The 25,065-nt window shown below is 46.9% G+C and overlaps 1 protein-coding gene across 19 annotated transcripts in view; it reads right to left on the bottom strand.

The window, feature by feature from the left end:
* Positions 1-25,065, bottom strand: part of SVIL (supervillin) — a 236,585-nt gene that overhangs the window by 180,664 nt on the left and 30,856 nt on the right. Inside the window, exon 2 of one of the 19 annotated variants that reach the window (XM_073801742.1) lies at positions 13,713-13,811. The exons of the other annotated variants lie outside the window; for them this stretch is intronic. The gene's annotated coding sequence lies outside the window, so the exon portion shown is untranslated. The remainder of the gene's footprint in view (positions 1-13,712; positions 13,812-25,065) is intronic. 19 annotated transcript variants of the gene reach the window in all.

A 25,065-nucleotide genomic window follows, 5' to 3' on the forward strand; every position in this document is an offset into this window, starting at 1 on the left:
CTGTGAATTCCTCCAGCCTCTGTGGTAACTCTGAAGGGCAGGAGAGAAGCAGGGCTGTGTCAAGGCGGGGGCCCCCGCGGGCAGGCCTGCCGGGCCCACTTGCTGGCTGCGTGCTCGCCCACTGGTCCCTGGGACCACCTGCTCTAGCCCTCAGGTGGTGGCCCCCAAACACAGAGGCAACTTACTGGACCTCCCGAAAGCACAGGTCCCAAAGGGGAAAGCCAAGTCAGGTCCGGAAGAAGTTGCTAAAAGGGCTAGAAGAAACCATTTTTGTATGGAGGTGCCAACACAGAAATTAGGAAATGAGAGAGAAATGACTGAAAATCTTGTGCCCAAACTTCCAACCCTGACCTAGTGAGCAAACTGGTGGACTCAGCCCTTCACGTGGAGGACACAGAGACATCCTGATGGAGGGGACAGCACTGCTCAGAAACCACACCCTCCCCGAGCTACCAAAAGTAAAAGAAAGAAGCAAGTGAGACCAGACAACTGAGGCCACTTAACTTGAGCTGAGTCAGCACAGGGAGGATAAGTACACACCTCTGGGGATGATCACGCCAGGTAATGCCGCGAACTCTGCTGCTCAATTCAGTTACACGTATATCTATTCTTTTTCAGATTCTTTTCCTATATAGATTATTACAAGATATTGAGTAGACTTCGCTGTGCTATACAGTGGGTCCTTGTTGTTTAGCTCCTTTATATACAGTAGTGTGTATCTGTTAATCCCAAACTCAATTTATCTCACTCCCTCTCTGTTAACTGAATTTTAATCATTCTTTGGTCAAGTATCTAGAACCTGACATCCGTGAAAGTGTCACAAATGTATGAAAAACACACATTTTCAGAGTATTAGGGGTAAAGTTTAGTTAATAACAGTAACAGCAGTGACTAATACTCCTATAGCGCTTAACACCAGCCAGGCACTGTTCTAAGCACTGTGTACATATCAACCATTTATCATCACTCCTCACTGCTATTATTATCCCCATTCTACGGATGAAGAAACCAAGGCATTGAAAGGTTCCCAAGGTCACACAGGTGGTTAGTAGCAGAGTTTGTCTGCAGAGCTCTCACTCTTGACCACTACGCTATGCTTCAACAGTGATTAAACAATAATGTAAAATCTTCAAGAGAAAGAAAAGCCTTCTCACAAGAGTCTGCACATTTCATGGCTGGTGTCTCCAAGCTAAATCTATATACCTTATAATAACCACAGATTTGGTTCTGACTTTTCCACCCTTCACCACTGCAGCAGTCCAAACCCAGCTTTATATCCCACATTTTGTGGCTGATGCCTTATTGCCAGGAGAGAAATAATAGGAATCTCTCCCTAGGTCTTGGGGTAGGGCTCACCTACCTTGTGCAGATGCCCCATGAGCCTGCTAAAACATGCACCAAAGCCCCACTATGGGCCATCTCTGCCCTGGAGATCAGTTTAATCTAGTTTATTACAACCAAGTCCAATAGGTACGTACTTCGTATCTGCTGGGTACAAGGCACTGCACTGGTGCAATAAGGAAAACGGAAACTCAGGCAACAAGGAAGAGCAGAAAGACTTTTAAATAAAAAGTAACTTAAAGGTCCAAGTAGAAGAGACTGGAACACAGAAGTGAGGGGAGAAGAGGGGAGAGATAAATCCCGAGGTTTCTCTTCAAGAAGGCAAAATCCAGGCTTCCCTGGTGGCGCAGTGGTTGAGAATCTGCCTGCCAATGAAGGGGACACGGGTTCGAGCCCTGGTCTGGGAGGATCCCACATGCCGCGGAGCAACTGGGCCCGTGAGCCACAACTACTGAGCCTGCGCGTCTGGAGCCCGTGCTCCGCAACAAGAGAGGCCGCGATAGTGAGAGGCCCGCGCACCGCGATGAAGAGTGGCCCCTGCTTGCCGCAACTGGAGAAAGCCCTCGCACAGAAACGAAGACCCAAGACAGCCACAAATAAATAAATAGAGCAAACTGTCAACAAGTAAAAATAAATAAACATTATTATAAAAAGAAGGCAAAATCCTCTGGGCATCGGCCCTGAGGACCAGAAAGCGGCTCCGGAAACTCCCATACCTTCCTAGTGGGAAGAGAAAACAGCCACTCTGGACATCAGTTTGGCAGGTTTTTATAAAGCTAAACACATACTTACCATATGACCCAAAAACCCCACTCCTACGTTTTTATTCAGGAAAAAATGAAAATGCATGTTCCCATAAAAACCTATACATGACTGTTATTGGAGTTTTAGTCATAATCACCCCAAATTTTAAACAATGCAAATGTCCTTCACCTGGTGAATGGATCAGCAAACTCTACATCCACAATGGAACACTTCTCAGTAATAATAAGGAACAAACTACCGATAACACACAACAGCACTGGTGCATCTCAACAGCGACAGACTGCATGATTCCATTAGAGGGCATTACGGAAAAGGCAAAGCCGTAAGGATAGAAGACAGATCAGTGGCTGCCAGGGGGCGGGGCTCAGTGATCACAGTGGGGCATGAGGGACATCTCAGGGGGATGAAAACTTACATTCTGATTATGGTGGTTGCACAGCTGTACGCAATACTGAAACTCACAGCTGCATTAAAAAGAGTGAATTGTACTGAACGTAAATTATGAATCGATACATCCGACTTTTTAGAAGCAGCTCAGAGTAATTATGCTGACAAAATTATCTCATGGAGTGGGGCTCTTAGTATCGTCTACAAGGGTCTACGGACCATTTATCCACCTTCCTGTATGTACCCCCTCCCCCAATTTCTTCTCATCTAATATTTACAAGAAGATGATTAGCTGCTCAGTGGTAGGAGAAAAAGCTCCGTTAGTCTGATGACATTTCTTAAAGTAACCTCTCAGTGTTTAGATAATTATGGGAACTCTACTGTACTAAAAATAGACACGACTATTGGCTCTTTTTCCCTTGTGCTATAGACGTGCCTGCTAATCGCTAAGGGAAGTGAGACTCCAGCGGCTCTGCCCGTGGACACGTAGCCACTCTAAAGCCGTTACAGCGCCAGGAAGTCAAGGTCCTTATGTCCACATGGTACCTGTGTTCCATATGGTGAACTACACTGAAGGTCGACCAAGGTCACTGCTAAGATCTTTAGGCAAGAGCTAAATCTAAGATAGACCCTGATCGTTGAATCGGAAACCTTATTAGGGTAGGAAAATCAAAAGCATCACTGTCCCACTGAACAACGTGACTGCTCAAAGACTTGGTCTGCATATGCAGACCAAAAGCAATGTGAATGATTCTGGTTCTTTCCTTCATACAATACCCAGCAGATATGTCTTGACTGCCTACGTGTGTGAGGCATGAAAGATACATGTTTATCATCGTAAGTCCCTGTCCTTATGGAGTTTACATTCTCTTGGGAGGGACAGATGAACTATAAATAAGTGAATGGACAAATAAACCAAGCGACGAATCAGTAAGAGACCGAATGTCCGCTACTTAGAGCTGGAAGGAAGGAAAAGCAGGGTAAGAGGCTGGGGGCTTCTCATTTAGATAAAATGGTCAGGTCTCTGTGGCGGTCACCGCTGAGCAAAGACATGGAAGAATTGGCCAGAAAGCTGGTGGGATGTGAAGGAAGAGGGCTCGGGGCTGGGGGGGGGGGCGGGGCGGCGGGGAGAAGGAGCAAGTGCGAAGTTTCAAGCTTTGAGATGGGGGTGAGACTGGTGGGTGCACGGGACTAGCAAGGTGGCCGGTGTGGCCAGAGCCGAGTGACGGACAGGAAGGGCGCTGGGCAAGCCAGCAGGCAACGTCCGGCAGACACAGGTGAGCACAGATCAGAGAGGCCCTGTGCCAGAGAAGGACCTGGGGTTTGATTCGGCGTTACCGGAATGCACTGTAGGGTGTGGGCGAGGGAGAGAATGATCTTGATTTAGGTTTAAAGAATCAGTCTAGCTGCTCTGAGGAAAACAGACTTTGGGGGGTAGGTAGATGGGGAAGAGGGAAAGCAGAAGCAGGGAACTTGATGGGAGGCCACCACAGCCAGGCAGGCGGAGACAGTCAGCCCCGAACTGCGTGTCAGCGGGGGAGGAGATGCAGAGAGAAGGGGCCGACTGGGCCCTGGGTGCAGGATGGCGTCACCAACTGAGATGGAAGATGGCGATGCTGATGCAGGAGCTCAGTTCCATACACGAGAGCCGCCGCCGGAGCTGCCAGGAAATGTAAATTATGTTGCTTTCAGGGAGCTCAAGAGGTGAATTAAGATAAAGAAAGGTTAACTTGACCTAAATAACATCGTACCTTATGAGTACATAAGCTTTGCAGTGGAAATAACCCACTCAGGACCAGTTTAGATATTAATTTTATCTTGCAGTAGCATTCCCACTGACTAGGTAATTCACTACAGACAGCTACGGAATGGATTTGTGTAAGAAACTAGATATACCATTAGCGAACTTTCCAGGAAACAAAGATTTCCAGGGAAGCTAAAAGAACTTCAAAGCTTTCTGTAACGTATCACCAAGGCTTTGAAGATCCCCCTTATTTAACCCTTGCTAAAAGAAAAGAACATCAGCAAGACTGTAGAGTATGGACATTCCTTACTATATTTACGTTACAAAAAAGCTTTGTGTGACGGGAAAGAGAAGTCAAATTATAAGACCCTTTAATGGGTTTACGTGTTAAAGTCTTTGGAATAAACACTGTTTGTTAGATGTAATCCACATCAAAACATGTATCTGTTTCACAGATTATTTTCTTCAAGCAGTCCTAAGTTTCTGAGTTTTATGACGTTGCATGGAACTTAGAAAGGGGCCAGAGACGGCACACAAAGGCACAGCTGGAGCATGTCTGATTCCTGCAAGGAAGAGTGAGGGGCAGGAAAGTCACCAAAGCTTAGGACGCTGTGCACGTCCCCAGAATCACATCTGTTTCATCCAAGACAAGATTCGTGCCTAGGATTCAAAACAAGGAAAAGCTTAACTTGTTTTGGTTGGAATAACTTAGCCTGCTAACCTCCACAGCGTCTTCCAGGAAGATATCAACTCCCATCTTTTCCATCTTTTCCTCCCTCTTTCCCCCAAGTCAACCTGAAGAGCAACAGCACAGAGCCAGATGGGGAACCAGATCAAAACACACCAGGGGGCGCCGAGCATGGGGACCTCTGGAGACATCCACACCCTTTCAATGGATTCCTGTTGGTGAGAAAATGTTTCCATCCAGTTGGAACCACCCACACTTGTAACCATCTTACGAACTTTGTCTGCTTTTGATTTTTTAAGTTTTACTCAAAAGAAATAAGCTTCCCAATGTCACCATGCTCGTCCAAGCTCTCTCTCGTCAGCCAAGAGGAAAATTTCCTTTTAGTCATGTAGGGCTGGGACAGGTGACCTAAATGGCTTCCCGGGGTCACATTTCTGAATCCTTTAATGGTTTTCCAGGTGTTTTCCTACCACCCTGTATCTCTCAAGATATACTCTTGGAAAGATCTCTTCTCCAAAAAATTCACTGTTTTGCTGTAAAGGATTAAAAAATCAAATGAAGAAACTCAAAATCTCTGAATTTAGTGACTTTTCCCACGCTACTAGCTATTTTTAAAAATAATTTTATATATTTTATTTTATTCATTTTTGGCTGTGTTGGGTCTTTATTGCTGTGCACGGGCTTTCTCTAGTTGTGGCGAGTGGGGACTGCTCTTCGTGGCAGTCACGGGCTTCTCACTGCGGTGGCCTCTCCTGTTGCGGAGCACGGGCTCTAGGCACGTGGGCTCAGTAGTTGTGGCTCGTGGGCTCTAGGCGCACGGGCTTCAGTAGTTGTGGCACATGGGCTTAGTTGCTCCGCAGCATGTGGGATCTTTCCGGACCAGGGATCGAACCCGTGTCCCCTGCACTGGCAGGTGGATTCTTAACCCCTGCACCACCAGGGAAGTCTCACTGTTAGCTATTAAGGACAGACTTTTTTCTGGCTTGTTGCTTCAAGATGTCAAGATCTATTCTGCTTTTCTAATCTGGACTTGGGATTTCCTTTCACATCACCCCTCAATGTTACACTAACCAGATGCTTCTGCCTCTTTCCAGAAGACAGCCGTATTGAGACGTTACACTCTAGGCTTCTCCCAGGTCATCCATTCGGATATTTACCTTATTTCTTCCCAATGGTTCCAGACAAATCTTCTTTGTTTCCTTTTTTTTTTTTTTTAAATCTCAGAGTTAAAACACACACGTGCCCACACACTGTCAAAGCCTCCGCCAAGACTGCTTAGTGTGGTTTTCTCCTTGGACGCGTCTACGATGACCTAAAGATGGATCACGTCTGGATTCCCAGAGGTCTGCTCAGTATTCACCATGATGATGTGCAATGTTAGACAACTGGGTCTGTCTGAAGCTCCGTCATTAATCCAGTCTGCTACTGTTTCTTGGTGAGATTCTATAACCCATTTTGAAACTGTCACTGACCCACCTGTAAAGCGAATGAAACCTATAATCTCCCTCTCCTGAAATATCCTAAAGCAAAACGGTAGCTATAATGGCTGTTCTGGAACAGGGATCAGCAAACTGCAACCCCGGGGCCATATCTAGCCCACTGTCCATTTCTGTCAATAAAGTTTTATTGGCACACAGCCATGCTCACTCCTTTCCATATTCTATATGGCTGGTTTCCTGCCACAAGAGTTGAGTTGAATAGTTGTGACAGAGACAGTATGGCCCCCAAAGCCTGAAATATTTACCATCTAGCCCTTCACAGAAAGTCTGCCCACCTCTGCTTTAAAACCGACAGCTTAGAAGACAATGATTATGAATCCCACTCTGTGATTTTGCAAAGATGCTTCATTAGAATATCGTTTTTCTCAGGGTAGAAACGAAATGATAAAGTTACATGTAAAAGTGCTGGGACTCAGTAGGCAGTTAATACTTGTCCCTTCTAGTCGCCAAGGTCCTTCTGGACCTTCGGTCTCTTCCTCTCTGCTCTGTTCTCCCTGCAGAGTAGGAATTTTCCTCCTCTTGGCATCACAAATTATTTCAATATTGGCTGTTCCGTCCTCTCATTATCTACACACTTGTCTTTCTTCCCATCTAGAAGGTGGCTTTCTCTGGGAAGTACCATATCTGAGTTACCTTTGTTTCCCCAGGGCCTGGCACATGGCAAAAGCCTAGCAAAGATTTTTTTTTTTTTTTCAGGGAATAAGTGAGTCAAGAAATAGCAAATGAACACTAGAAGTATCTGTAATTCTAAAAGATGCCAGGCAAAGATCATTTATAATAGATTAGCATATAGTACCAGGCTCCCCAGACTAAGTGTCACAAACAACGAGCACTTTGGTGGGCAGGGGGCTGGGGTGTCATGGATTTAAGGCTACAGCTTGCTACCTAGGACAGCTGCTTTACTGACAAGGCAAAGGGCAAGTTAACACTCCTTCCCTGTATAGGTACAAGGAAGCTCCTAGAATCCAAGAAAGCAAAAGGGATTCCTGTTTACACCTAACAATTTACAAAAAAATTCTCCAACAAAACCTCTCATCTTTGAATGACAATGTAAAGTACGATATTCTTTGTCTACAACAAGAGCCTGAATTTAAGATTTCTAATCATAAGCGATACGCTTTAGCATCCAATAATTCCTTTGAAAAGATAGTTGTTTTGGTTTTTCATGGATTGAAATGAACAGATTCATTTGTTTAAAAATGAATTTTAAAAATGAACTAGGCAGTGAGGGTATAATAGTGAAGAAATAAAGTTCTTGCCCTCACTTTACTGAAACAAATTAACTTAGAGAGAGCTTACAATTCATTCTGACAAGATTCTTCTCTATTTATCGTCCATAAATTTTCCATTATATTTCGTAAATAACGAAGAGGGTCTCACATTTCCAAAGGAGAGACGGGTTTCCGCATTCGATTGTTTCCCATTGCTGCTGTGACAAATTACTATACACCTGGTGGCCTAAAGCAACTTTACTATCTTACAGCGCTAGAGGTTAGAAGTCTGAAATGGGTCTCACTGGCCTAAAGACCAAGGTGTCGGCAGGGCTGCATCTCTTCTGGAGGCTCCAGGGAGAATCCATGTCCTGGCCTTTTCAGTTTCTAGAGGCCACCTGCATCCTTGACTCACGGACCCTCCTTCATCTTCAAAGCAGCAAAGCACAGAGACTTTATCACATGGCGTCATTCCGACACGCACTCTCCTGTGTCCCTCCATCACGTCAGAGGACCCCTGTGATTACATTGCACCCACCTGGATCATCTGGGATAATCTTCTCATCTCAAGGTCAGCTGAGACCTTCCTATTTGCCACGTAACCTAATATATGCATAGCTTCTGTGGATTAGAACATGAACCATGATTCTTTGGGGAGTCACGATTCTTCCTACCACACACATCTTTGTAGCAATCAGTTCAACAAGCCCAGGTCACATGCATGACGCAGTGTGAAAGCTGGACACCACGACCGCTTACTAGAATGTTTCTCCTACCCTCGCGGTTCCCCGGCAGCTGCCAGAAGCGCACCACCTCTGTGCCTCCACCAGCACCTCCACAGTTGCCATTTCCTCTTCATCAAACCCTGCTCCATTCACCCCCTCAACGCTGCTAAGAATAAAACTGACTTTCCTCCCACCTGTGCCCCCTCCAAGTGAAGGGAGAACCATGCCCTTTCCTCCATCCTTCAGTTCTTGTGAGGGATCAAACCCCCTCTGTTACTGTTAATTACAGTAAACGTCATTCATATTTGATGCTCCCAGTCTACATCCACCATGTCTTAATGCTCCACCTTCAACCCAGAGAACCCCAAAACACACAAGCAAGAAGGCACCCCAGAGAGCAGCGTTTCCAGCCCCTTCAGTCTATTAGTGAAGAAATGCTTGTGATCCCAGCAGTGAAGCCAGAGTCTGCTTATCTGTAAGACGACAGGTCTAGAATCTCACCTGAGCCCTGCGTTTGTGACTCTGTATGTCGGAGGTAAGCTAAGTCACCGTTCCCTGGAGGAGTTACGTCCACAGGATGCAGCCAACCAACTCTGAGTACGGAGAGCAAGCTTTTGTCCCAACAGGGACAACTGCACACAGCAGAAGCCTCCAGAGCTGGGTGAGAATTCCAACGCCCTCCTTGCCCTCTGCTCCACCATGGTTCTCCCCCCATACTCAGGAAGAGGGGCCCAGGAGCTGATGGGAGCTGACGGGAGGCGTGGCCACCTCCTGGCAGTGGTTTTCACAGCCGCCCACGTGTAAAATGAAAAACACCTGGCCCCACAGGTGTTCGTGGGAATGCAGGGATTCTATCGCTCCACTAAACTTCTACCAAAGTCTCAAATGTGGTGATCAGCCCACACAGCACCGCCTCGGGAGAAAGGCTGCTGATAAAGCCACGAAGCTGCTTGAAGAAAGAAGGGCAGCCCCGATCGACGCGCCCTGTCTCCCTCCGCATCAGGTGGGTCTTCCTTATTAAATACTTTGTTAGAAAAACAGTAACCTAAAAGGAAAAGCACTGAGTGTAGGGCGGAAGTCTTAAGAATCAACAGTCAGAAAGCAAACACTTTCTAAACACCCGTGTGTGTGAGGGATGATGTCACAGGCCAGGGATCCAGTCCTGCCTTTATCAAAGTCTGTTCAGTGGAGACTGGCGTCGAAAACACACCACCTGGCACGAATACTCTTGAGATGAGTTTTGTCCAGGGCCCCAGAAGTCCCTCTCCCAACAGGTGCACCTGACCTCCCTTGCTTCCTGGGGGAGGGCCCTGGTGACAGCTTCAGTGACCTGTCAGGTTCAGCCCATTGAGAAGGAAGGGGAAGGGCACTGCAGGCTGTAGGAACAGCATGTGCGAGGTCGTGAGGTTGAGGCCGCGCCTGGCATTTTCAGAAGGCATGACTAGGACATGGGGCAACCGGGTGGGGATGGAAGCCTGCATCAGAGGGCTCTCTATGCCGGCTGAGACTAGATGTCAGCCCTGAGACTGCAGCCAGAGACTCAGGCGCTAACAAGTGCCCTGAGCATCTCGGGAGGGTGACAGAGTCCAGTGCAAGTGGACAAGGGGAGGGAGAGACAAGGTGGTCGCGGCTGAGGCTCCTGACTCCCCAGCCTGCTGGTCATCACCTGCCGGGCTCGCCCCTACAGAATCTTCCCAGGGCAGCACCAGGCTCTGCAGAGCTGCAACCCGGTGGACTTCCTGGAGGCGGGGGCGGGGCAGGGAGCAGGCAGGTGAAATTGGAAAGGGATGACATGGGGAGAACGGAGCTTATATAAGAGTGTGGAAGGGCTGGAGAGTGAGGCTCAGGGCACACGCAGCAGAGGAGGGAGGAGAAGCTGGCAGTAGGTATGGGTCACAGAGTGAGGACTTCATAAGTACTCGGTGATGATGAGACAGACTGTAGCTACCTTAGCACAGAGCCCGACAGGGGCAAGCGTGACCGTTTCTGAAGTGTCAGCCCAGGGGGGTGTGTGTGAGAGAGAGACCGAGACAGAGGGAGAGAGACAGAGACAGAGAGAGAGACAAGAGTCAGAGAGACAGAGAGACAGAGACAGGGCGAGAGACAGAGAGAGAAGGAGAAGCAGCAGAAGAGGAGGAGTGGGGGGAGGCGCCTAAGGCCTCGGTTCTATTTAATTCGTATCTCACGACTGGCTCAAAGGTTTCCCCCCGCTGACCAGAAGGCAACTCCTACTGCGCCTGTGGTTGAAGCCTTGGACCTACGGTGTCCTTTCCAGGTAAACTCACGTGGCACAGAGGTTCTAGAAGAGTCTGCCTCCTGCCCTCCTCCTTGTGACCTCCCAGGAGGGCGCGCCAACAACCAAAACGGGCCCTCAGGGCAGCTCCTCAAAGGTGTTACTCGCTTGGACTTTCCATCCGCCAGACTCCCGACCCGCTACAGCTGCCTGCGCTCCTTTACTCACTTCAACAGAGGCGGGGCGGGGCCCGAGCCGCCTGAACCCCCATCAGGGACAGACACTGCCGCCACGTGACCCAACCACAGGCTTCCTCTCAGACCCGAGGGCAAGGCTCCGCTGTGACAACCAGCACACGCCCTTCCTGCCTTCGACCTCTCCCCCCAACTACAGCCCATCCATCAGAGACGCTTCCTGGGAGGGGCTGGTGAACACAGCAAGCACGGGCCCCACCAGACACAGCGCTGCCTCTCAGCCCCGCTTCCCTTCCACATCACGCCTGCAGGCATCCTGGAATCGCCCTCAGGAGCTGAGGGCTTAACCCGTGGTCGCCAAGGCAGTGGCAACACAGCGCACGCCTCCCCAGCCCCTGCAAGGGGACCAAGCACCAGTGAGCACAGACCACAGACCAGCGGCCAGTGAGGAGAGCAGCCGCTGTGTCAGCCCAGCAAGAAGTTCACGGATGAAGGGCCGGTCCTGCTGCCCCTAAGGCATGTGGGTCAGGAAGATGCAAATCGTGAGCTCGTTCAGTAAATGTTCATCAAGCGCCTTCCTTGTACCAGACGCTGTTCCAGGTGCCCGGCGTCAAGTGCAGGCAAAACGGAAAGAAATCCTCTTCCTCACTGAGTTAATATTCCAGTGGTCAGAGAGGAAACACCTCTTCCCACATACTTAGTGAAAGGAACCAAAGCAATGACACCAGGCGAGGACCGAGTGGTGCTCATACAGAAGGAAAGAGGACAACATACTTTCTGCTGGAATAAGGGAGGCTTGAGGAGGAAGCAGGGGCAGAAGAACCTTGTTAAAACACAAATATGCCTTCAGAGGCTCAAACATATAGACATCTTCAAAACAGACGACCGCACCGCGCTTTCCCTTGTCTGTATGGGCCACTGCCCCGCCATTCCCCAGCAGACACTAGCGGTTCAAGGGCGGCAGAGCAGGTGGGGTTCAAAGGTCACGTTAAGGTCCTCGTAACAGTCAGGTTTATAATCGACTCCCAGCCCAGCCACACCGACACACCCGCTTCTGACAGCTTGTCATCTATCACCTTGTCTCACTGCCCACCTGGGTGGACCCGAATTGTCATGCACCCCGATCCACTCCGCTCCCCAGGGCACTCTGGGCTCCCCAGCTGCACCCCCCGAGGCCCACGTCACACAGAAGAACACCGCAGAGTCATTCTCTCCCTGGGCAGCCTTTCAGGAAATACGCTCAAGAATCAGAGGTTAAAGAAAATTACCTTTCAGTAGCTGTGCAGTAATCTAATTGAATATTTTGCTCAATTTTTTAATTATTATTTTTTAAGTTATTGTTTATGTTTGGCTGCACTGGGTCTTCGCTGCTGCGCGAGCTTTCTGTAGTTGCAGAGAGCGGGGGCTAGTGTTCGTTGGGGTGCGCGGGCTTCTCATTGCAGTGGCTTCTCTTGTTGCGGACCATGGGCTCTGGGCGTGCGGGCTTCAGTGGTTGCAGCACGTGGGCTCAGTAGTTGTGGCTCACGGGCTCTAGAGCACAGGCTCAGCAGTTGTGGCGCACGGGCTTAGTGGCTCCGCGGCATGTGGGATCTTCCCAGACCAGGGCTCGAACCCGTGTCCCCTGCGTTGGCAGGCGGATTCTTAACCACGGCGCCACCAGGGAAGCCCCTATTTTTTTTTTTTTTTGGCTGTGCCACGTGGCATGCAGGATCCTAGTTCCCTGACCCGGGATGGAACCTGTGCCCCCTGCGTCGGAAGCATGGAGTCTTAACCACTGGACCACCAGGGAAGTCCCTATATTTGCTTAATTTTTAAAATATGTGAATTTAACAAAACACACACACACACAGACCACGTTGCTTCCTTTGGGCCATCAGTTGAGAAACTGCAGAATTCCTTTTGTTTGGTACCTAGAAAACCTTGTCCCAAATCCAGCCAGGCTCCTTTCCTGGAACATCCTTGTCAGACAGATGTGCAGTTTCTATAGAAATACCTCCATCAACAGAGGTCCTCCTCCAGGCAGGGCAGCCTGTTCACTAGACAGTCAGAGGTTCAAAAATTCTCCGGATATTTCTTTACACCCTCAGCCCATGGGCCCTAAAATTGATTTGGCTTAAAAAAATGTAGATCGATATTAATTTAAAGATGATTTCTTTTTAGCTATAAATCCAATCATTAAGCAGAGCGAAGAGGGGGAAAATAAACGGACGCGCCGAGAGCAGGAACTGTCACTGTTCATAAGGACCAAATACCGCCAAGAGAGTTTGGAAAGACAAGCTTTCGGGAAACAGTAAGTGAGCTAACGGTGGTCCTGAGTTTTTGCTGTGAGTTCTGGGAAACGGGAACGAGGGCATCCAGCGAGGACTTCTGGCCTGGAGAGGATACCCAGCTTGAGGATGAGGGGGCTGGGGGAGGGGGCTGCTCCTGGGGTCCAGCCAAAGACAGGGTGGGTCTGGGGCAGGGGGCGGCAGCCGTCGTGGGCCTTAAGTGCCCTGCATCTGGGGAAAGTGTAAGGCAGCTGCTGGTGATTATGTTTGATCAAATCTATGTGTGATTAAAATGAGTCCCTACCCTTTAGCTGTCTTTCTCTAACTTCTATCTTGGAAATTCTCGCATTCTCTCTCTACATGTGGGCATGTCACACAGACCAAGCCTGGGAGACCTGCCCAGGGATGCAGTCTAAGAAAAACAGTAAATTACTCAGCTGGGTCCCACCTTCATGCTCCGGTATACCTACCTGGAAAGCTTATTTTAAAGCAATATGCTAAGCTTTGTTTAAAAAAACAAATCCCACAAGTAATGAGAATAGTACGAGTTGGTTTTTGGTGACAGCGAACATCCAGGACTCCTGGTTACCTGTGTGCTGCCTTTGCAGCCGGTCGACACACAGCATCGCAAACACACTGTGGAATGATCAATACCTACTTTCTATTCTGTGGCTCGAAACTCAAAAAGAATTCATCGTCCCTTCCTGGGCTTCTGCTTTAGTTTCAGAAAACGACCAGTCTCCAGTGTAGCTAGAACCTGAAATATATATATATATATTTTTAATTATACGATGTAACTTCTAAAGCTGAGGCATACATACGTGAGATGGAATGAATTCATTTGCCTTAAGTTAACCTTGAAAACACCAGACCTCACCCGACTTTATCAATATCCCTCACTCATAAGGCCTCGCACAGCGGGAAGTGAAACTGACAATTTCTATAACAGTTTTTTTCTGCTTGACCATTTTGACCACGACTCAAATTGCCTTGATGAACCTGACTTAACTCGAAACATTTGCCTTCAGCTACTGTAAACAACCAAGTTACGCCCGATTTCAGCAACAAGGAGTTCCCTTTCTTTCTCACTAACCACGTCACCGTTGTGACAACTTACGTCAAAAAGCATCACAAGCTGTTCACCCGCATACGCAGGCGACCCAACACCCAGAGACCAGAGGGGAGCGAAGAGGGTCAGTTAAGCTTTCTTCATCTTGATAAGAGGGAGCAAATCGAATTTTAACGGATGAACAAACTCCTATCCCCCATGGATGCACTGAAAATCTCCCAGATCTGGACTTAAAATTAAAAGTGCTGCCGTTTTTAACCACGCAGCATCCGCTAATTCAGTCTGTGGCTGCCTCACTGCGGTGAGCGAGCACATCTGCTCCTCCCTGCTGATGTCTGGTGGCTTTGTTCTCTGGACCTGGCTCACTGCAACTTCAGAAGCCAGAGGTCACCAGCGCTCCCGGGTGACTGAATACGAGGTGCAGTGTGGCAGGGACAACCCTGCCTCTGAAAACGCATCCAGAACCCGGTTGTGTGTCCTTCCCAGCTTTCTTTATTTACGCCAGACTCCCTGGGATCTCGACCTGCCCTGCTGGTCGCAGGAAAAGCAATGTCCTTCCAGCTTTCCTTGCACCTCCCGCTGCTTCTCTTAGCCAGAACTTTGCCTTAGTATGTTTCTTCCTGTTTACAGTAGCAACTAAAGGCATTTAAGTGCCGCAGTGCACACAGAACTGTGCTACCAGGATGAGAAGCTCTTTTTACATAACTGTCTACCTACAGAGATGTCCCCGGTAACATGAAGCCAAAACTCTCTCCAAACTCTAAAGTACAGAGATGCTCCGTTGCCAGGATATACTGGGCGGGATATATCGAAGTATATCAAAACACGTGTACTCAATGGGTTATTATTATTGTTATTAATGGCAGTCACCAGAACAGATCAATGTGAAAAAGAGAAAGATATTAAGATTACAACAGATAGGCAAACACTTATGAGATAACACAATTGAAAAAAGCAGAATTTAAAATTGTTCCAAAGTGCTAATTACAACTCTACCAGAAGTATCATCACATATGGATGTAGCTATGGAAATTATTATATAGAGATATACATTTATGCATCTTATAATTATATATAGATATCTACAAATCTACATTTAGCACAAATAAACTACAAGAAAGAGTTGGTTGATGATTATTAAATTCTAGGACTCTCAGAACAGTGATAAAGCTGTTCCCAGGCTTAAAGTCTGCAACACGGGGGCTTCCTGGTGGCGCAGTGGTTAAGAATCCGCCTGCCAATGCAGGGGACACGGGTTTGAGCCCTGGTCTGGGAAGATCTCACATGCCGCGGAGCAACTAAGCCCATGCGCCACAACTACTGAGCCTGCGCTCTAGAGCCCAAGAGCCACAACTACTGAGCCCGCGTGCTGCAACTACTGAAGCCTGCACGCCTAGAGCCCGTGCTCCGCAACAAGAGAAGCCACAGCAATGAGAAGCCCGCGCACCGCAACGAAGAGCAGTCCCTGCTCTCTGCACCTAGAGAAAGCCCACGTGTGAAGACCCAACGCGGCCAAATATAAATAAAAAACTTAAAAAGTATGCAACACTTCAGAATCACAGTCTTGTCACCAGAAGGGACATTCGCTCAACCTTTTCATTTCACAGATTAGTAAATTATACCAAAAGAAGTTAAGTGACTTATCCATGGTCATAAACCTACTTCCTGGCAGAACTGAGACCAGCATGGGGAGGTCCCCACTCATGAATCTGCCTTCTCTTCAGAACACACTGCAATGGACTCGTGCAAATAAATCAGGGGGTCCCGGTTATCTGAGCGGTCACTGTCCAAAAACCCACGTGGTTAGGAGCTTTTTTAGGGAAGCACACCTTCAAAACTCTACGGTATTTCCTAATATCAAGTCATTTAAATGACTTGAATTCCCACTCAAAATTCCATCCTTGTTCACTGTCACCATCTTTCCTGATTGCAAATCTTGCCCTCCGAACACAGAATTTCACAAGGTTAATCAAAACGGCATTAGAGAACTTCCCCAATAACAAGTGAAACAAGGGCAAGTGGGGACTGAGAAGGTGGATGTAGCAACAATCTTTAAGAAAAACATTTTAAGTTGGTGGTGAGACAGGGATTTCAATACAGAAAGAGTTTAAGAGTAAGGAATCTAAAGGGCCCAAAGGAAAATGACTAGGACCTCAAATATTCCTGTAAAACGGACCATCTTGAAGATGTGATGTCAATGGCAAATGGGATTTAAAAAGTACCACGATATAGTACCATACAATTTTGTCTAAAAATGTATTCCTCTCCAATCAATCAATCCTTGATTTTTGCATTGCTCATTCTAGGAGTTAGCCATGGTCAAAATGATCTTCTAAATTGTGTTAAATATAAACTAAAAGAATTATTTTCATGATATTCAGAGTTTTGGGCAAGATAAAGTCCCAAAGCTTTTAAAAATTGTATTATGAAATTTTGGTCCCCATTTAAGTGGATTCAATTTAAATGGCCTTTTTCTGGCTCTAATTATCCTCAGATAGCAAGCACCTGCTGTAGACTCTTCAGAAATAATTTCTTAAAGTATAAACCAGTAATAGGCAGGGCATTTATCTCATTTCAAGCCAAGTACACATTTTAGGAGCAGGAACTTTAGATCCAGAATATGAGATATCAGGGGACAGTGTGTTTTTAGTTTGTCCCTCTGCCATAAAAAATAATGCATTTTATATTTTATTTTATACAAAATTAAAAGGTTACAAAATTACAAATGACTATATTTGTCTCAATTCCTTTAAAAAGTGCGAAAGTGTAATAACGTATTTACCATTCTGAATTACATAATTAAATTTTACACCCTATTTTATTTGAACATAACCATGAAAAAAGCTACATAAGGTTCTTAATAGTGGTTCATTTGCATACTGTGACTGGTTCTATCACCTGCAATTATCTGTGGTTCTGTACAATTCCTGGTCTGAACTTCACCTGAGAACAATCAAGTTGGCTGAGTTCTCCTGTGCCCAAAATGTTTATTACGCGAAAATGGTTGCTATTCAGGGCTGTTTAACATTCACTCAGATAATAAAAGGGCTTCTAGTATCATGAAAACACAAGGTTTCATTTTAGAAGCATCAATTATTCAGTGGAACGTTTTCTTCTAGAAGAATAAAGAAAGAAAGAGAATCTTTTTTTCCATTAAATAAAACTACAATGTTCTATAGTAGAAAGATATTTTTTTTCTTTTATTTTCCAAATCCGTAACAATATTAAGCATCTAAGTAATCAATGACAAACACACCTTAAAGTATGTGGGATAATCAATTTGAACGATTCCCTTCTTGGAAAGTTTCTAGCTGCTGTGACCGAAATAATAAACAATTCAGGAGGCAGTTTGTTTACTAATCCTGTCTCAAAGGTCAAGGTCAAAATTATTGACTCAGCCTTGTTGTCAAATTTACTTTGCAAATGAGTACGAACGTATGACTCAGGATTAAGATGTGACTACAGCTTCCTTCCAGGAAGGACCACAAAGCTCCCAGTTCCCACAGCCATCAGAGGCTGAAGAACAAAGGTGGGGCTTGAATTATTTCACCGCTGCGGTCTAAGAACAGTACAAAGAAAACTGCTCAAAATCACCTTCCCAAATACTTGAGACTCACGCTAAATCAATCAGATAAGCCCTCTGCTCTGGTCCCCCTTCCTGGAGTGGAAGCAGTGAACTAGTGGAAATTCAAGGACCAAGGGAATCCCTGCTCTACTGACTCAGGTAAGTTACTGCCAACCTCAGGGGAGAAGTCTGCCTGTTTTACTGCTCTAAACAGGAAGTGTTTGTGCAGGGAAGCTTGACCAAACCATAGGAAACAGGAAACCATGGACTGGGCTCCTCATTTTCGGCCAACTGACTTAGAAGCAGGTGTTTGTCAACATTAAAACTGCCTTTAGAAGGAAATGCACCACTAAACTTCCTATCAGCCCTAAGAGATGACGTCACGAAGATGCTAATAAACGTGACTAACCCTCCCCTGTCTGCTCAGCATCTTCCAGCCACAAGGGAGGGAGCATCCCCACACTCTCTAAGCAGGGGGACCAGGTGGGCTCAGGAATCCCACAGATTGCCTTGAAACGCTTCCTAGCTGGGGCACGTTTCCTCATCTTGCCAAACCTCTTTACTCCTCTGTAAAATGGCTACAGGAGCAAAGTCGTAAGATTCTTACTGGCTTTAAAGTGTCAAGTGTGTGACACAGTGCTTTGGACACAGAATGTTCAGATGCTTCATTATTCTTCTTTTTCCTGCTACATACAAAATAGAGTACCTTTCTACATTCTCTTGGGAGAAGCTGCCTTCGATACTGAATATTTTCTCTACTTAGAGCTGATCCTTTCCACCCAAAACTGTGACTGGGAATGTCTTTTATTACTGTGAAAATACAGAAAAAGTAATACTTCAGAATGCAGCATTCTAAAATCCTTTTCTCTAAGTTACTCCAGAAGAGAAAGGACCCTTACGATTTGGGTTTAATGATCACTAACGCTGACATAGCATCAGGCACTGCTTTCCATACATTAACTCATTTAAAATCCATCATATTCCCATTTTACAGATCAGGAAACTGAGAAGCAACTTGTCCACATGCCAGAGCCACACAGGACCTCTGTGCTGTGTATTGATTTGGGGGGATTTGGGGAGGAAGAGTAGGGAGGGAAGAAGGAGGAAAAAAAGCAAAACAGTCTAGAATATTCTTCCCCCCTCCAACACACAAACATAGCAAAGAAGACTTTAATTGTGAAGACATCAAATACCTTCCCACTGGCTAGTTCTTCAAATAGAAATGCTTGATTTCTTATTTAAGTATTTTCCTAGGGATACTTGCAGAAACAGGAGGAAAGAGAGGGCTGGTTACCAAGCAGAATGGTGTCAGGTAGCAGCATAGAGAGAGGGACCCCTGCAGGGCTCTCAAGGTAGGAGGGTGAGAGGGGATTGTTCTAGACCTTACTGACATCTAGCACCAAATGGCTATGGTTCATCGCAACTGCACACACACAGGACACCTGTGAATTCCAGCCCGTCCTCCCACCGCTAGAAACCGTCCCCAACGCATTCTTCTTAAATATGACGCTTTCAAATGTGAGAAAAGCCAGAGGAGCGGGAGTTGCTACTGCAAGAAGTATGGGTACATATGCACGTGGCCTGTGCAAGGTCATTACCAGCATTAGTCAAATCTCCACTCATCATTCAACATGATCCCCATTTTAGAGGCACGCTCAAGGGATGGAGCGTTTTGCCCCAAGCCACCGCAGACTGACTGATAAATTCCAGCTTCTAGACGCTATGATGGACTGAGGAGTCCAGTGAGGTTTCTGAAAGGCAATCATCTCCCCGCATCGCACAGAGACACCCCTGGGAATGAAGACGGGTGAACAGTGCACCCCAGTAAGAAGAGGTATACCTACGTAAACAAGGATGGGAACAACAAACATTAATAGTTACAGTTGCTTCGTTAAGTGTTTTGCAAAACACGATTTAATGCTGTCTTTATACAACCACAGGGGAAAAGGGAAACTAAAGAAGAATTTGGAACGTGTGGGAAGCCTCGAGGTGAGAGGTTGACATGAACTGCACAACGTTAGGGACAGAAACGTAAGGAAACTGAGCTTTTGGAAGTAACTGTGGATTCAGAAGAAGAGACGGCAAAAGGGAGAGAGAGGACCAAGGAGCCACTGCAGAGCCAGGCGCCTCTCTCTCCTGCAAATAACCGCACTGCTCGTGGCGTTTCTGAGGCCAGCAGTTAGGAAACTACTGCATCAGAGTCGGGGGCTCAGAGCACACTTTCCGCTAGACGGTGGGCCCCTGGATTCCACAAAGTGAAGAGAGATTAGGAATGAAGACGCAGCAAAAACCAGGGGGGCCTCCGCAGCCAAGCTCCTTAGAATGTTAATTTAAAATTAAATTAACTCATTTAAAATGCTAATTTGTCATTTCAGAGGGTGAATAAGCTTGATGTCTCCCACGAGAAAACCCCGGTGCCTGAATCATCTCACTCCCCCCCAAAGGAGGCAAACTTTGAAGGGAAATAAATCCCATCGCTTGTGTTTAAAAAGCTGTTCAGGTGGCAAGGGGTGGACAGTGGAATCACATCCATGTGAGCAAATGAAAAGTTGCCTGAAGTTTCCCTCAAGCTCCGTCTCAGGATCAAGGCGGACAGAAAAAGGGTCGTTAACAGGCGATAAGGTGGGGAGGCGTCCGGCGCCCGTTGGCTGCACCATTTAAGCCAACGGGAGCCAGCCCGGCTGGAAAAGCAGTCATCAAACGACACCGCGAGACCACGGATTTGGAAGCGCTCAAGACGGATCTGAACAACTGGCGGGTGGGCAGGATTGCGTCTGAGAGCTGAATACAAGAACGGATTTTAATAACTGAACAACGGCTATGGTTTTAATGACAGGGCCGGACAGGGTGAGGCCAAACCGACCGAGGGTTTTTTCAGCCCGATTTGCTAGACTTTTTAGCGAGTGGTATTGGTGGAGGTGGGAACACTGGACGGGAAGCCAAGCAGGGCCAAATCTCCGGGCAGGAGAACGGGAGACGGTTCAAGTCCAGGCCTCGGTGTACCTGGGGTCAGGGGCACCTGCTGCGCTGTTTCCTCTGGGTACGTCGGCGGGTGAAAGTGCTAGTCTGTGAAGAGAAGACACCAAACCAAATGAACAGTGGTTTGGGCTCGAAACCCTCCCTTTAGACAAATCAGAAACTGGAGAGTGATTTTCAAAGTTTACACTGATGGCGTCTGAGTGACCAGGCAAAGATGAAGGGAGATTTCCAAACTCAGGGGAGAACCGCTGTTTTTCTTCAAAAAGGAAAAAGAAGAAAAAGAGGACACGATGAAGAATATAAACACAGATAAAGGAAATTAATTCGCCTAAAATAAAGAGGGGCTCAAAATGTCGGCTTCTTTAGCAGATATTTGACCAAGACGGAGTGCTCACCGCATAAGACAAACTGCTGAAATCAAAAGCAATCAAAAGGAGAGCTGGATGAAGGCGGGTCTTGAGGGGACGTCCGAGCTCTACCTTCGTCTGTGTGGGCTGGAAATTCACGGTAAAATGAAGGTCATCCTCGGTCACGTTTTTCACGGAGAGAAAGCCCTGGGATGAGTATTTTCCCCGAACACTCTAACCACCACATGACCCCAGAGGCACCTTCTCACCGAGGAGACATACCTGCATAATCTTTCTGCCAACAGGAGCCTAGGAATGCTACAGGAAGAGCTCGGGGCACCTGCTCCGTGAACCCCCTGCCGCAGCCTATAAAGCAGGGAGGAAATGCATACTATCTCCACGCCTTCTGGAAGACAGCCTCTGCCTGCTACTCTGTACCGCCCTCAGCCCCGATCATAAGTGCCTCCTTCTTGGCTATTCGGATACTTACATAAACGCAAGCTGGAGAAGCGCTCTAACTGGGCCCACGAAATCCCAAGGCTCCAACAAGCAGCAGGTCCCCCTGGCGCTGCCGTTTTCCTCTTCTCTAGCCTCCATCCCTCTAACACCAGGTGCCCTAACAACAGCAGGCCCGTCTTCCTCCTCTCTCCCACCATCACGCCCCCCCACGACCCCTCACTGCAAGGATGGACCCTGCATGGCAGCCCAGCCCTCTGGGTACAGCCATGGGTGCATGACCCAGGCCAAAGGGACTGCTTTCACAGGACTTGATTAAGCAGCACAGGAAGAAAGAGAGTCTTTCTTCTTTCTTTTTGGGTCGAAGCTGTAAGAACTGCCAGCAGCCATCTTTCAGGCCCATCCCCCAGAGGGCACCTGAGCCTCCTCTGAAGCCAGGTTCACCCTTGCATTTCCCTAGTTTATAAGCCAACAAACTCCATGTTTTGCTTAAGCTAGTTTGAGCTGGGGGGGCGGGGAGATGTGTAACCCCCAATGTTCCTCAAGAAACATAAGACTGTTGCTTTTTTTTAATAGGAAAGAGAAAAATCTTATATCTAATAATATAACCAGTTACCATTTCCCACCCAGAAAGGTTCTCCACATTTCAACAGAAAATAATTGTTCTCAAATACACTCGTAAAATAGTCACTTATTTTAGGCAGAAAATTGTTCGAACTTGATGCTTGAAACCTTAAAATTAAATGGTTTAATTTATTATAAGGCTCCAAGTTATCTTTTCCTACATTGTGACGTTCTAATAAATTTGAAGGATTATGTAAAATAGTTTTTAAAGAATTCTGTCAGACAGGATGTGGCGGCATCTTGAAAAACAACGAGCCACGGTGTTTTCCAGGGAACTGTCCCAGGCTAACGCCTCATAAAGAAAGGATAGAGCAAGTGCTACTTTTGGAATAAATGTCCCATCAAAACCGGAAAAGCTCCTGAAAGAAAAAAACCGCACACCCAACAGCACAAGCAGACGTCTTCTGTCTCCCTGTGGCACTCAGACATCCCGGAGGAACCTGAACCAAAACCATCCCTTGGAGACCAGGGGCAGAGACAGTGACCTCCCCGCTGGATTCTGCAGGAGGTGAACTCCTGGATGGGATGGTCCACGGAGCAGCCGCCCACTGCAGGCTCAAGCTTCTGCACTTATCCCATCACTCACTCCCTGGACCCCGAGGGAACTACAGCCAGAATCGGGATGTTAGCTCCGATCACAAGTTGATGAGGTTGATCATATGGGGCAGGAATAATCAATGAAGTTATTCCACTTCATAAATAAGGCCACCCTAATGGGCATCAGTCCAAGATATATTATGGTGACAGTGATAAGAAATCCCTAAACCGACAAAGCTCACAGACCTTTGATCTTTCATGACTTTCCAATGTATTGTCTGTGGACAATCTGACCACCAGACCCATCCCCGGCTCTGAGTGGCTCCTGTCCCTGGTGCAAACCTTCAACTCGCAGCCCGACGCTGACACATTGTTTTCTGCATGTCTGCCCTCTGGAAGGGCCCAAAACTCTAGAGAAGCAGGGATGGAGTCTCCCTGATCTTGCTTCGCGGCACAGATTCTGAGGAATTTGACAGGCTGCCTAACAAACAAATGTTCATCAAATGGATAAACATTTACCTTCACTTTGCTGTTTAAAAAGAAAAAAAAAAAAAACCAAAACCAAAAGAAATTCCAAACTTGGATCTTAGGATCTCAATCAAGATACTCCCAAAATATGAGGGGGCCCAATACAGACTTAGGGGTAATGTGAAATAATCTAGGTGTTTATTTTTAATACAGGAAAGAGCATAGTTTTTGTTAAAAAATAATAATAATAAAAAAACAAAGAAAAAATTTCTAACTTTAAAACAGACCCAGGATTCTTCCCCCACTTGCATGTTTTTTTATCAGTCTTTTAAAATTTCTCTGGGTTCAGTTATTGAAGGTCCTAACACTGGATTTGAAAGTAACTCAGGTCAATTCAGGGTCAAATACCAGAGACTGAGCACACCCCCTGCACAGGCTGTCTCTGCTGATAGGGAACTGTCAGCCCTCAGCCATCAACACCACCTGTTGTCAGAAACCCCCCCTCTTGAAAATCGCTTCTTCCACCCCAAATGCATTCCTGTTCTCCACTCATGTGCCCTCCATTCATGACGAGTGAAGCAGAGAAAGGGCAGGAGGACAGAACAAAGGCCCCTCTGTTGGCCAGTCCTCAGGGTGCTCCAGCACCTACCGGGGCTCTGGGCTCAGAACAAAGAGCGCAGCGAGGGGCCAGTGGGGCGGACATGTGGCCCTGGGCAGGTGACCTCTGCTAGGGGAAGGGTCCAGACGTTGGTGGCCTCAAAGAGGTAGAGGGAAGCATCAGTGGGCAATCACTGGATCCACCTGCAAATAACAGAGTCCTAAAACATGGGATGTTGCCCATCCCATCTGGAATGCCTCAGCAGCCCTGAAAAACAGTCCATTCAGTGGAAAATGCCAAGTCTCTACGGGGAGGTAACTGTCAGATGTGTCCTTGACCTGGGTGTTTATTGCTTTAGACTGAATGTTTTGTCCCCCACAAATTCATATGTTGAAACCTAACCCCCAATGTGAAAGTATTAGGAGGTGGGGTTTGGGAGTTGAGTAGGTCATGAGGGTGGAGCCCTCACAAATGGGATTAGTGCCCTGATAAGAGACACCAGAGAGCTTTCTGGCCCCTTCCACCCTGTGAGAACACGAGGAAAAGACAGCTAGCCATCTATGAGCCTGGAAGCGGGTCTTCACTAGACGCCAGATACGCCAGCACCTTGACCTTGAGCTTCCAGCCTCCAGGACTGCAAGAACCACACCTGTTATTTAGGCACCCAGTCTATGGTGTGCTGTTATAGCAGCCCAAACAGTCCAAGACATTTATCAATACAGAAGTTCACTGCTATTTCTTACTTCTGTGGGCTGGGCATGCCCACATTTTACCCCTAAACTGCAACCACTCTTCTCTCAACCAAATCTGTGAATTCCTATTAAGTTTTCCAGTCCACAGAGCTCACGCCACTCTGCAAATCCATAGCATCTCACAAGTGTGTGTGCGTGTTCACTTAGGAACTGAGCATGCACTAACAGGTGACAGAAAATATGCTGTTTTACAATACTTTGGAAATGTTTACACCATGTCTGCCTCACTAGCAGGGATTATTTTCTCTCTCTTTTTTTTTAATCTCCAAAGCACCTAATACAGGCCCTCATATAGAGTAGGTTCTCAATTATTTGTTCCCCAAATTCCATCTAGAATTTAATTTCTTTGGTTATTGATCATTTCCCCCCAGTTGTTCATTTCACCCACAACCAAGAAAACCATTTACTGGTGAAACAGAAAAATGAACTATTGTTCACTTTTATTTGAGGGAATAATCCTGGGACACAAACTCTTCCAATAACAAAGCCAGGATAGCAGATGCAACAACTGAATAATATTACCCTGGAGACTCAATCATTCATCCACAAAATACTCAGCTTTGGAGGGACAGTAACAAATGCACTGCCTCTGTCTTGGGAAGGGGAGGGAGGGAAG

This window comes from Tursiops truncatus, chromosome 2 (assembly GCF_011762595.2).
Source record: "Tursiops truncatus isolate mTurTru1 chromosome 2, mTurTru1.mat.Y, whole genome shotgun sequence".
NCBI classification, from domain to species: Eukaryota; Metazoa; Chordata; class Mammalia; order Artiodactyla; family Delphinidae; genus Tursiops; species Tursiops truncatus.